The sequence below is a fragment of the Coffea eugenioides genome, chromosome 1 (assembly GCF_003713205.1).
Source record: "Coffea eugenioides isolate CCC68of chromosome 1, Ceug_1.0, whole genome shotgun sequence".
NCBI lineage: Eukaryota > Viridiplantae > Streptophyta > Magnoliopsida > Gentianales > Rubiaceae > Coffea > Coffea eugenioides.
In genome coordinates, this window is record NC_040035.1 from 33,574,001 (window position 1) to 33,585,536 (window position 11,536).

The window sequence follows — 11,536 nt, forward strand, 5'->3', positions numbered from 1 at the left end:
AAATAGGGAAAAAATTTTTGTCTACCAATTGTTCTTCAAAATTTGACTAATTTTATTCGTTTTTTTCTAAAAACTAATGCTGGAAATGGAATATACACGAAAAATGGAGTGGAGGGTGAATTTTTGTCAATGAAGAAGCTAGTGGCCGGCGATGGCAACGCCACCAAAAACTCCATAGCTGTTGTTATGTGAGCAAAGGAAGAGAAGATGAGGAGAGAAAAGGAAGGAGGGGAAAAAAAGAAAAAGAGAAAGAAAAGGAAAAGAAAATTTTAAAAAAAAGGAAAACTTTTAAATTTTTCACAAACCCTTAAATATACAAAAAAAATTTCTATTAATTCTATAGTAAGTTATAGTAAAATTTATACAAATATCCAAAAAACACACCTTCTAAACAAACCCTTTGTTTTAAAATAATTTGTATAGTTATTATCAATAAATGCCCTTATACTATAGCACTATTCTTAAGTTTTATAGTATTTATTTTGACCTTGGATCATTTTGACAACTATAAATACTCTCATAAGTTATTTTAATTTTAATTGGAATCTTGTTTTCTGTAATATGTACCCATCAAAACAGCTTTACCATTACCGGATTTACAAGTGAAAAAGAAAATTATATTGGACACGTGATTAGAGTAATTTGAATCTAAAACCCACTCATTTTTAGTTCTTATTTTGACATCAATCACAAACAAAATATTTTCGTCTCTGATGACAAGTTCAAAACATTGGCTTCAATGGCTTTAACATTTTCCTTACACGATTTCTCTGTTACGCTTTTCTTGATTTAAAGCATTCAAACAAAATGTACCCCTTTCTGTGACAATATTTGTACTACTTATTTTTGTGTTTAGATTTAGGCTTAGATTTAAATTTGCTATTGTAAAAGTTTTATTCCCTGTATATATCAATACTTTTTACATCTATCTCTCGAAATCTACAATGTTGGAATTAAATTTATCAAGATGTAAGTATATAGACATACATTCAATCATCCAAAGTACAACCAAGCTTTTCTTCAAATAAAATTGACTCTCTACTCTCTTCTTTGTATACAAAGTTCTATTCTTATCCTAGATAGCTTTAGCCGAAATCTTAGTGGTGATTCATCATAAAATCTCACTAAAGCAGAGATTTATTATGAAAAACGATTTCCACATTCTTATCTATCTCGCAAATATAGTCATCATTCATCTTCTTTGGCTTTTTCTCCACTCATGGCAGCTGCATCTTAAACCAAATGGGCTCCAACTTGAGCTGCAGTATTTCAAAATTGACACCGTGATTGAATTTCTCGAGAGCAGTCTTTCTTGTCATCTTTATTGCCGCAGAACCCTAGAGTCTTTTATACCAATTTGTAATGGCCACTCCAAGCTAGATTATTTATAAAGAGGATAAAAGGACTCTTAGAACTTATACAAGTTTGTAAGGGCTAGTCCTAAAATTTCACAAAAGAAAAGGATAAAATGGCTCTTGACATCCCACAGAGACAATAGCAAAGTAGAAATAAATCAAAGAGATAAACACCAGATCTATGTAATTTGGTAAAAGGACAGACCTCCATGTATTATGAATAAGAAGAGTATGAAGTATTAGAATAATAAGTGTTCATGGGCTTAAAACGTTTGATAGAAGAAAACGGATGAATAGCCCAAACTAATGCAAACACCTTCGTGACACAACGGCTCGAACAGCTTACTAGCTCACTCACTTGCATACCTCGCCAATTATAAGTACCAATAGAAGAGAAACTTTGCTGACTTACGATGTTCCATAAGTGCAAGTCACCTTCAAACAGATCCAATTCATGTATGTCCAGAAGAGTATACCCATCCTATGGGTACATTTGCACTAGCTAACGGTGCAAAGTTCATCGGCCTTTTCTTAGAAAGTCCATTATGACGCTTTGAAACCGTTAGCTTTGGGTTGGTCTCATTTTAAATCTTTAGCATGTGGGCTTTTGGAAATCCTTAGATAACTTTTTAGCCATGTTTTATTGATGTGTGGGCAATTGACTATAGGAATATGTAAGAAATTGAAGTCATGGTTCCTAACCTTTGAGTAAAAAACTAAAGGAATTTTTTACCATATTAGTGATTCTTTGCGTGACGATGATCTTTGCGTGACAAGCATGGGACATACATAAAATATTAAGCTCAATCCATAGTTAAACTTTATATTTATAAATTTTTAAATATCTCACACGTAATTTTCTGCAAGTACACAGGTTGTGATTGAGTACGGAGTATTAATGATCAAATCCACAGGAAAGAATAGATAACTACTGGCACTACTAAAGTCCCTCTATTATTTAGATGATTAGCAAATTGAAGGAAATAAAACTACACTAAAATGTGCAAAAAAAAAACAAATAAATGTTTCTTAGATCATGGTATCTCTAACTACTCATGCAAGTAAAATTTTTGGATCCTTCAACACTGCTACTTTGGCTAGTTATGGTGTAATTTCCTTATGTATATGAAACCTACTCTCATAATGAATTAACTATACTTATAACTAATCCATACCTACTCCTATGGTTATGAAATTAGCTACAAGTTTATTACCTCTATGAAATTATGTGGAACAAAGGCACAAAAAACACAAAAGTGCACCTCCACTCTCATAAATGTATTTCCTAGGTTTAGCATTTCCTTGAACAAGTGTTAAATTTTAATTATCATTGCAAATCTAACACCTTAAGATTATTATAAATAATGACCGGTTAATCATCATTATAAAAGTAAAAGTACTAAATAACTTGTTCAAAATAATAGCATCAAATAGTCAAGAAATTAATACAATACAATCATAGAAAGTTCAACTGAAATCCAAGGCATAAATTTTAGAAATACATAATGAAAATAAAATTCAAACTAGTATAATAACTAAACATGAAATCTAATACAAAAAAGAAACTGGTAAGTGAGATATCACCCATGTCACATGAGATCGAACTCTCCATCTTTGCTCCTCAATCTTCATCCAAGTTTAACTGTACATAAGAGAGGATGAATCTAACTAATCTAAACTATCTTATACTAACCCAAACTGAAGAACTAAAAAAAGCTATCTAAAGCTGTATTTTTGTGGTGTATTCTTCCACTCTCCATACTCTCCTCAAAATGAAAGATACAAACACTATTTATAGAGAAATGTTCAAGTCTTTAACTTGTATTTTCCATGTGAATATAGTTCCAATTAGTTAACAATTTTGGCTTCCAAAATAAAACTCATCATTACAGAAGAAATAAGGTCAAGGATTGTTTCTAGAATCTCCATTTTACAACTACAAATCTACTATAAATTGTCCCCCCCCCCCCAAAGATGTGAAATGATAGAGTTGAACAAGTTGTAGTCGTAAAGTTTGACTAGATTCCCTCCAAAATTCCGGCCGGATTCTTGGAGGGACTGCCCCCTGTTTTGCCAAAACTTTCTGCCTCAAATTCCTTCGGCAATCCCTCCAAATTTCCAGCTGGATTCTTGAAGAGATTCGAGCCAACATTTTCTTCTATAAGTTTCTTCATTTTCTTGGTTTTGTGACTCAAAACATCCTTGAAACTCACCAAATTAGTGAACTTTAGGACTTCAATCAATGCATTGCAATCTTATTTTTTGTCCAAAATAAAGTTCAATTCCAACTTCTATAAAAACAATCAAAACATGCGAGTAAAAGGGACAAAAATCTCATTTAAGCACTAAGTAGCATTTAGAACTAATTCTAGATAAAATAGACCATTTTCTTCTTATAATATTTAAAAAGTGACTAAAAGTAATATAAAATATGTTTACCTGTGCAAATTATCAAGTTTTGACCTAGTAATTTGGAAGCATATTTCTCTAGTTACAAGTAATTGAATATAAGTAATGGGTCAATTCCAACTAAGCCATCCAAAAAAAGATGATATATTAAATTAGGCCATTTGGATTAGAATTTGAAAAACTCAATCGATGCAACATTGTAATTCCTTCCTCCGCACATTGTTAATGCAGTGTTTATAATTCAGACCATTAAGCGAATCTAATGAGCTTTCGCTTCACGATTCAAAACTGGTTGAACTAGTTCAATCCGATTCAAAAGATTTTTTTAATTATCAAGTAACTTATATGAATTTGAAATTTTAAAAAATTTAATTTAATTGGAATCGGTTCAAAAGTCCATTTATTTTATCGATTTTGATTGGTTCGCCTAAATTTTGACTGAATTTGATTGGTTCAAATAACTTTTTGGTGGGTAGTGGATCAGACTAGTATCACAGCCGATTCGTAGTTCGACCAGTCGAACAGGTCGATTAAATCCGACTTCAAAACATTGTGTTAATGGCATACTTTTATTTTTTGGATGTTTCAAAATAAAAATCGTGATTTGAAAACAATCCAAAATATTACTCAACTATGCATTTTGTCATTCAGAGTCTTACTTTCATAACTACCATGACACTCCAAATACTTCGAAATTTAGTGTGTTATATGTAATAATCAATTCATTCAAAGGCACGTCATTCATACATGATTGTGTGTAAATATAAAAAGTCCAATGCCAAACCATGCCTATAATTTTTGGATGAAACAAGTAACAGGAGTGTTAGGATCCAAGCGCGGAATAAACAACTATTGAGATATCAAGTGCACAGCAATTTAATGAGAAACAAGCCACAAGCATAAAAAAATAAACGACACACAATATTTAACGTGGTTCGGCTCCACCATTGAGCCTACATCCACGGAGAGAAACACGTTCTTTATTATGAGAGGAAAACCCTGTACAAGAATATAACTTGAATCCAATCCCAACCCTTGTATACCATCTCTCATCTTCCAAGAACCCTTTCTCACACCCCATGTATAAGGCTACATGATGCCCTCTTGTGTCTCCTTTTTTTGTGTCTCTTGTGTAGTATGCCAATCCACCTATTTATAGAGAACATTACTGTCAAAAAATCAAATAACAATTGGAAACCAATATTATTTTCTAAACTCATATAGAGTAAGAAATAACATCTAATTCCTGCTAAATAGGGCTTTACTTGACTACTGCTTCAAGTAACTAAATTTAATTAGAAAACTAGTTACTTCCACACAAAACAGGAATTCTACCTAAAAGAATTTAAACCAATTTCCTAACAAATCTCCACCTTGGCGAAAATTTCTTTTAGCAACCATTTGCCTTCAACTACCAAATAATATGGTACCAAACTACACACTCGAATCAATACAGCCCTGACACCAAATTGATTCAATCGGCAAATGAACATGTGTAGTTGCCCCGAGTCGAACCTCCTATTGACTCGCGAGAAGGTGTCTCAATTCACCGTCTCCCTTTACAGTATTTCTTCTCACCACTACTTGCAATCCGGGATCCCCTTCTGTGAGTTCTAACCCTAATCATTGAGGCAACCAAGTGGTAAAATCACCATACTTCTTCCCATCCTCAGGACTGTCTCACCATGTGTGGTTTTCAAGACTCCACCTAAAACGAAAAACTCGTAACTGTCAGAGTCTTCTGGCGCATGGAAATTAGAATTATTTGTTTCTTTGGGACACGTGCCACACTACCCAAAGAACATTACCAAAATCTAAAATCCATCGGGATGAAGTATCAATCGTTGGAGGTGTGAGAAAGTTTCCACCGATTCATGTCCAAAAATCAACATTGTACTCCATCTTTTCCTTGACCCTTGAATCACCTGCCTAGATTCACCGTCAAGTATTTCCATGCTTTTTGACTTCCTATCCTTCACCATCAAATTTTTTTTCTAAGCCATTGAAACAAGGATACCACTCATTAAACCGTTCAATTAGTAACAGCCACCAATCCACTTGATCTCAATAATTAACTAGGATCCAACTACGAACCTTGAGCAGCCACTACAACAAAAATGGCTTTTCCTGACACGCTTAAAAGGACACTTGCTGGTTTTTGTTATTATAGCTATTCTATCATGACACTTATTATCAATTCAATGATATATACTTTAATTTTGTTTTATTTTATCTGATATAAAAATAATAATGTGTCTTTAGATTCCCGATCATGACACTTGAAAAATGTGAGATACACCAAAAAAATTAAAACATAAAATGATGTTGTTTGATTTTGGCGGAAGATTCCTTGCCAAAACACTTAGTGAAATTTCAAAACTTTTATTTTGCAAGCCAGCGAAATTTTGGTTCTTCTCATCTCTCTCACAAACTCTCTCTCTCGGCAAACTATCCCTCAAAACTCCCCCATTTTGGTTCTTCCGTCTTCCGTCTTCGCCGCCGCCCCACTCCCCTATTTTCAGTTGCTAACTCGGCTGCTTCCCTACCCTGTTCGGTCAACCACGACACCTGCACCAATAAGCCTTCGCTCTCTTTGCTAGGACAAAAAGAATAAGAAAATAGATACTCGTGCTCTTTCCTTTTTCTTCTTTCCTCTGAAACCCATCCCCATGCTTCTTCTTACTGACTAGATATTCAGGTTGAGCGTGCCGAGGAGTAGAGTAGGCGAAGGTTGCCGCTATCATCTCACTGGAGTCCAGCCACTACAGCGGAAATCATCACCGTAAAGTTTCCCACACTCTTGTACTTTTTTCCCCCTTAATTGTATTGTTTTCTTCTTTGTCTGCAATCATGTCAGTTATGCTTTACTTTCATCTTGTTAATCGATTTTAAGTGGCTGGAATTGATCATAGGTTTGAGTAGAGCTTTAGATTTAAAATCAAGCTCAGGCCGTATAAGGAATTGATGAAAAAGAAATTTCAAAACTTTTCATGCTCACTACCTATTTGTCGGAAGGTTCGAATGAAGAAAGAAGAAAATTTATGCATTCATGCCAGCCGACCTTTTCCGGCACAGCCAGGCATCGTTCCTCGTTATCCAGTGTAGAACCCAATTCCGGTGTCTTTATCACTTGTCAGGATTCAAAGGATAGCTCTGTTTTTTTTTTAAATAATTATTATTATTTTGGGCTCCTTTATAAGTGGTAGTGTTCCCTAAACGAGTTTGGACAGAGTCTATGTCGTTTCTCTTTTTTGCTATAATGTGACCGCCAACATGAGCAAGGTTGGGGAGAGGAGGGACATCGTACTAAAGGCATACAATTTAAAAGATAGATTCAACAATCATTAAAATTGTCCCCAAAAAAGAAGTTATTAATTCTGGACTTTGACACTCTATTGCCTGCTGATATTGCCATAGTCATAATTTTTTATTTTCATCACAATTTCAAATTAGAATAGCTAAAATATCCTTCATCAGGCAAAAACAAGCGGTGAGTGCTAATGAGAAACCTTGGTTCTATCTAACGAGTCACTAGACCAGAATTTATTCGCGTCTCAACATGAAGATAAACTTGTAGCGCTATAAATACTAGCTAATTCCAAAGATCATCGAAACTGCAGTGCCCATACCATACTATGCTTTACAATCAGATTGGCAGCTGGAATGGAGTGGATTATTATCAGCGCATGCCAGGCAGGCCTTATCCTAACTTCTACCTAAAATTCTGGCTCCCAATTTACGGTAGCGTAGTAGTGTGTCATGTTCTGTGGTTGGCCAGTTAGTGCATCACTGTGTGTTTCGAACTTTATTTAGGGGCGTGTCCTAATCTCATAAATAAATGAGATACGCAATGGATATATATATATATATATACACACACAATGGATCATGGATGACAATTTGATAATGCCGTGCTACCTTCAACTTTTTCGAGGGAATTATTATTTTTTTTGTTCAGATTTTTTCTATTGAGAAATTTATCACTTGTATTTTTCCCTTTTACTAAGCAAGCAACTTATTACTCGTGCTAAAGAAATTATTATTGTGATGTTGTAAGCTCCTATCTAACTTAACTACGAAATATTTTTATCCAAACACAATCAAGTAGTCTTTCCGTTTAATAGCAGACTTTATTTCCTCTAAATCTTGCAGTAGAAAAAAATAACATCTACGTGGGGGCAGTATGCTCTGCTTGCTTGTCATCATATACCCAAGTAATTATGTTACTCAGTACATTGCTTAAGAAACGTATTGAAATGTAAAAACTTCATTGTCACTTAATTGGTGTACATTTTCTGTAACTATGATAATACTTTGTGCTGAAAGATAAATTTTGTGTGTTTATATATGAGGCAGCAGGTCCATTGAATACAACTTGGGACTCCAGAACTTTGAAGAAGACATGGAAGATATGTGGATTCATCCCAATGTTAATAAGGAATGGATGAAGTCAGGAGAGAAAAAGGGAAAAGTTCAATTTTCTCATGACACAGAGAGAAGGCCTTATCTTTCCCATGTGGAACTAAGGATGAGATATTGTTTATACAATACATATTTAATGACTGACTATTGAATGTTAGCCTTTTTCTTTAATTTGATCTCTCTTTGGCAAGTGAAGGGTGAGTTTGTTGTACTTACACATTTCTGATTCTGAAATGATTCCCTTTGGATTTAGCTGAGTTGATTACACTATGTGAACCACAGGTTGGCATGATTTAGTTGTGTGACTGCCATGTTACTGTACAATCTACTTTCAGAGTACGTTGCATTAGTGTGAGATTGGTCTGTGAGTTTATGCATTTTATAGAGTGTTTCATCTCAGCCCAATGCTCGTTTGCAGCTGCTGTTGATTAGACCAAGTTGTGTTAAACTTCTCAGATTATAGTGATAAACTTTTTGATTGTCAGGCTCCAGGAATGGTTCAATGATGAGGGAACTCCAAATTTCGCTACTAGGAAGTCACCATCTTGGAATTGATGATAGCAAAAATATTGCAAGAGTGGTACAACACATGCTTATAGATGGTGCTCTTTTGCAAATTACTGCAAGGAGATTACGTGGTTCTCCTGAAAAAGTTGAGTTTCTATTTGAAAATGGTATCTAGTTGTCACTCTGCATCTCTTTACATTCACCTTGTTATGATCTTCATTTCAGACTAATTTCTTTGTGCTAATTGCATATATATTCTTCATGAGCTTTTCTTCTCCAACTTGAGAAATGGTCCATCAGTTTCTCAGAAAGTCGAAAGCCCTCTCAAAACTATATGCTTTGATTTTTTCTGAATTTTTATTTGGGGATGTTTAAAAATGAAAGGTAAGAGAATTTGAATGGGGAAGAATACAATTTACAGGGCAAATTTATGCAATAATTTTGCGTGTAACATTTAAATGATGTTTAGGAGAATTAACTTTGTTATAGTCAGCAAATTGCTGGATTTCTCCAAATACAAAAATTTACAGTAATTGATATGTTTACTTACGATATAGTCTAGATGTGCCTCGGTGCTTCCTCCAAAGTTGCATGTTTAGACCAATTTGCTTCTGCTTTATGATTGAAGTGGACATTTCTTTGCATTTAGAAGCTACATTGCTTTAGATGCATCTCAGTATGCTGCGCATTGACTAACTTGTTGCATTCACTGTTTGGATAGGTAGGAGTATATTGGCGTCACTTGGTTCCTTTCAGCAAATGTGGTTTTCAAAATCTGAGTAAGTTTTTACATCTACTCTACCTTTCAATATTCAACTTTTCCCCTTTTTTTCTCCCCATTTTCAGTCTGTTTTATCTCTTGATTAACAGGTTTGAGGAACATGGAGCTTCTAATGTTCAAAGAAAATGCCCGTAAAGTACTTTATTGGTGCAGACAATTATCACATTAGACAGAAATTCATGAGCTAACTACACTTTGATTAGTTCGCTGACGGTATGGGTTGCTCGGTTTTAATATCCTGCTTTATAGGCGCCCAAACAATGTACTATATATATTTACTGTACCTCTCGCGAATCGTTGCTAATGTTGTACAATTACGTTACCTGACTAGTTCAACAAATTATACTTGTTAGGGAATCTTTCAAGTTTGTACTTGTTACTGACTTTTAGTTCAACAAATTATATTTGAACATTGACTTTTGCTTTTAGATTACTATATGCATTCTGTTCTTTGGGATAATTTTACAAGTCCTTTGGGTTTTTTGATTGACGGAATGTATAGCTGGGAGCACTACCCGCAAGTTGCTTCTATATAAAAAATAAAAAAAAAACTCCTGACAGTTAAAAGTGTCAGCATAACTCCGTTAAAAAAACTCCTACTTATTACTAACTATAGCTATCCTGACACTTTCGATCATCAAGAAAAGGAATTTTTGTTGGCAGATGAGATGTTATAACAGCATAGTTTTCCTGACACATTTGAATACTACATACCTATCCCTACATTGGAAGGGACGACACTCGTCCGAGGTGTGAGGAAAGGTAAAATGTCAAGTTAGATTATCTATACTGACACCTTTAAATGCCGTTAAAGGTCATTTTTGTTGTAGTGAGCCCAATCTCGCAACCAAGCTCTGATACCACTTGTTAGGCTCCACGCGTGGAACAAACAACTATTGAGATATCAAGTGCACAACAATTTAATGAGAAACAAGCCACAAGCATGAAAAATAAACGACACACAATATTTAACGTGGTTCGGCTCCACCATTGAGCCTACATCCACGGAGAGAAACACGTTCTTTATAATGAGAGGAAAACCCTATACAAGAATACAACTTAAACCTAATCCCAACCCTTGTATACCATCTCTCATCTCCCAAGAACCCTCTCTCACACCCTATGTATAAGGCTACATGATGCCCTCTTATGTCTCCTTTTTTTTGTGTCTCTTGTGTAGTATGCTAATCCACCTATTTATAGAGAACATTACTGCCAAAAAACCAAATAACAATTGGAAACCAATATTATTTCCTAAACTCATATAGAGTAGGAAATAGCATCTGCTAAATAGGGCTTTACTTGACTACTGCTTCAAGTAACTAAATTTAATTAAAAAACTAGTTACTTCCACACAAAACAGGAATTCTACTTAAAAGAATTTAAGCCAATTTCCTAACAAGGAGGAATCTAAATTTGCATTTAAATAATTCATAAAGTATTGGAAGACTAAATTATAAGTGAATATTTGGGCATAAAAAGGCACACCTTTTGATATTTCGGAATAGGGCTGTACAAATTGCGAGCTGCTAGAATACAAGCTCGAGTCGAGCTCGAGCTAATCAAGTCGAGCTCAAACTCGAGCTCAAGTTCAAAAACATTAAGTTCCGCTCGCAAGCTCGATTCTGCTCGCGAACTTGATTATATATATTTTTTATTTTAATAGTAAAATTAGATATATATATCCCTAATATTTTATTATTTGTTAAAAAAATTATTATTTTATTCATTTTTAAAAATAAAATTTTTTATTTTTTATTTTTTTAAAAAATAATTATTATTTTTTTATTTTTTAAGTTCGAACACGAACTCGAGCTTGACATTTTGAGCTCATCGAGTTCGAGCTCTAGTTTGAACTTCATAAAATTAACTAGAGGCTCGGCTCAATTAGATCAAAACTCGACTCGACTCGACTCGACTCGTTTGCATCCCTATTTCGGAAACAATCATTGGAGTAAGCATGCCTGCATGAGAGTCACCGCCAACGTAAGGCTGACGGGGTTTTGATATACGTACAAGTTAAATTCCAATTTTTACCCGTTGACTGCAAGTATACAGGCCT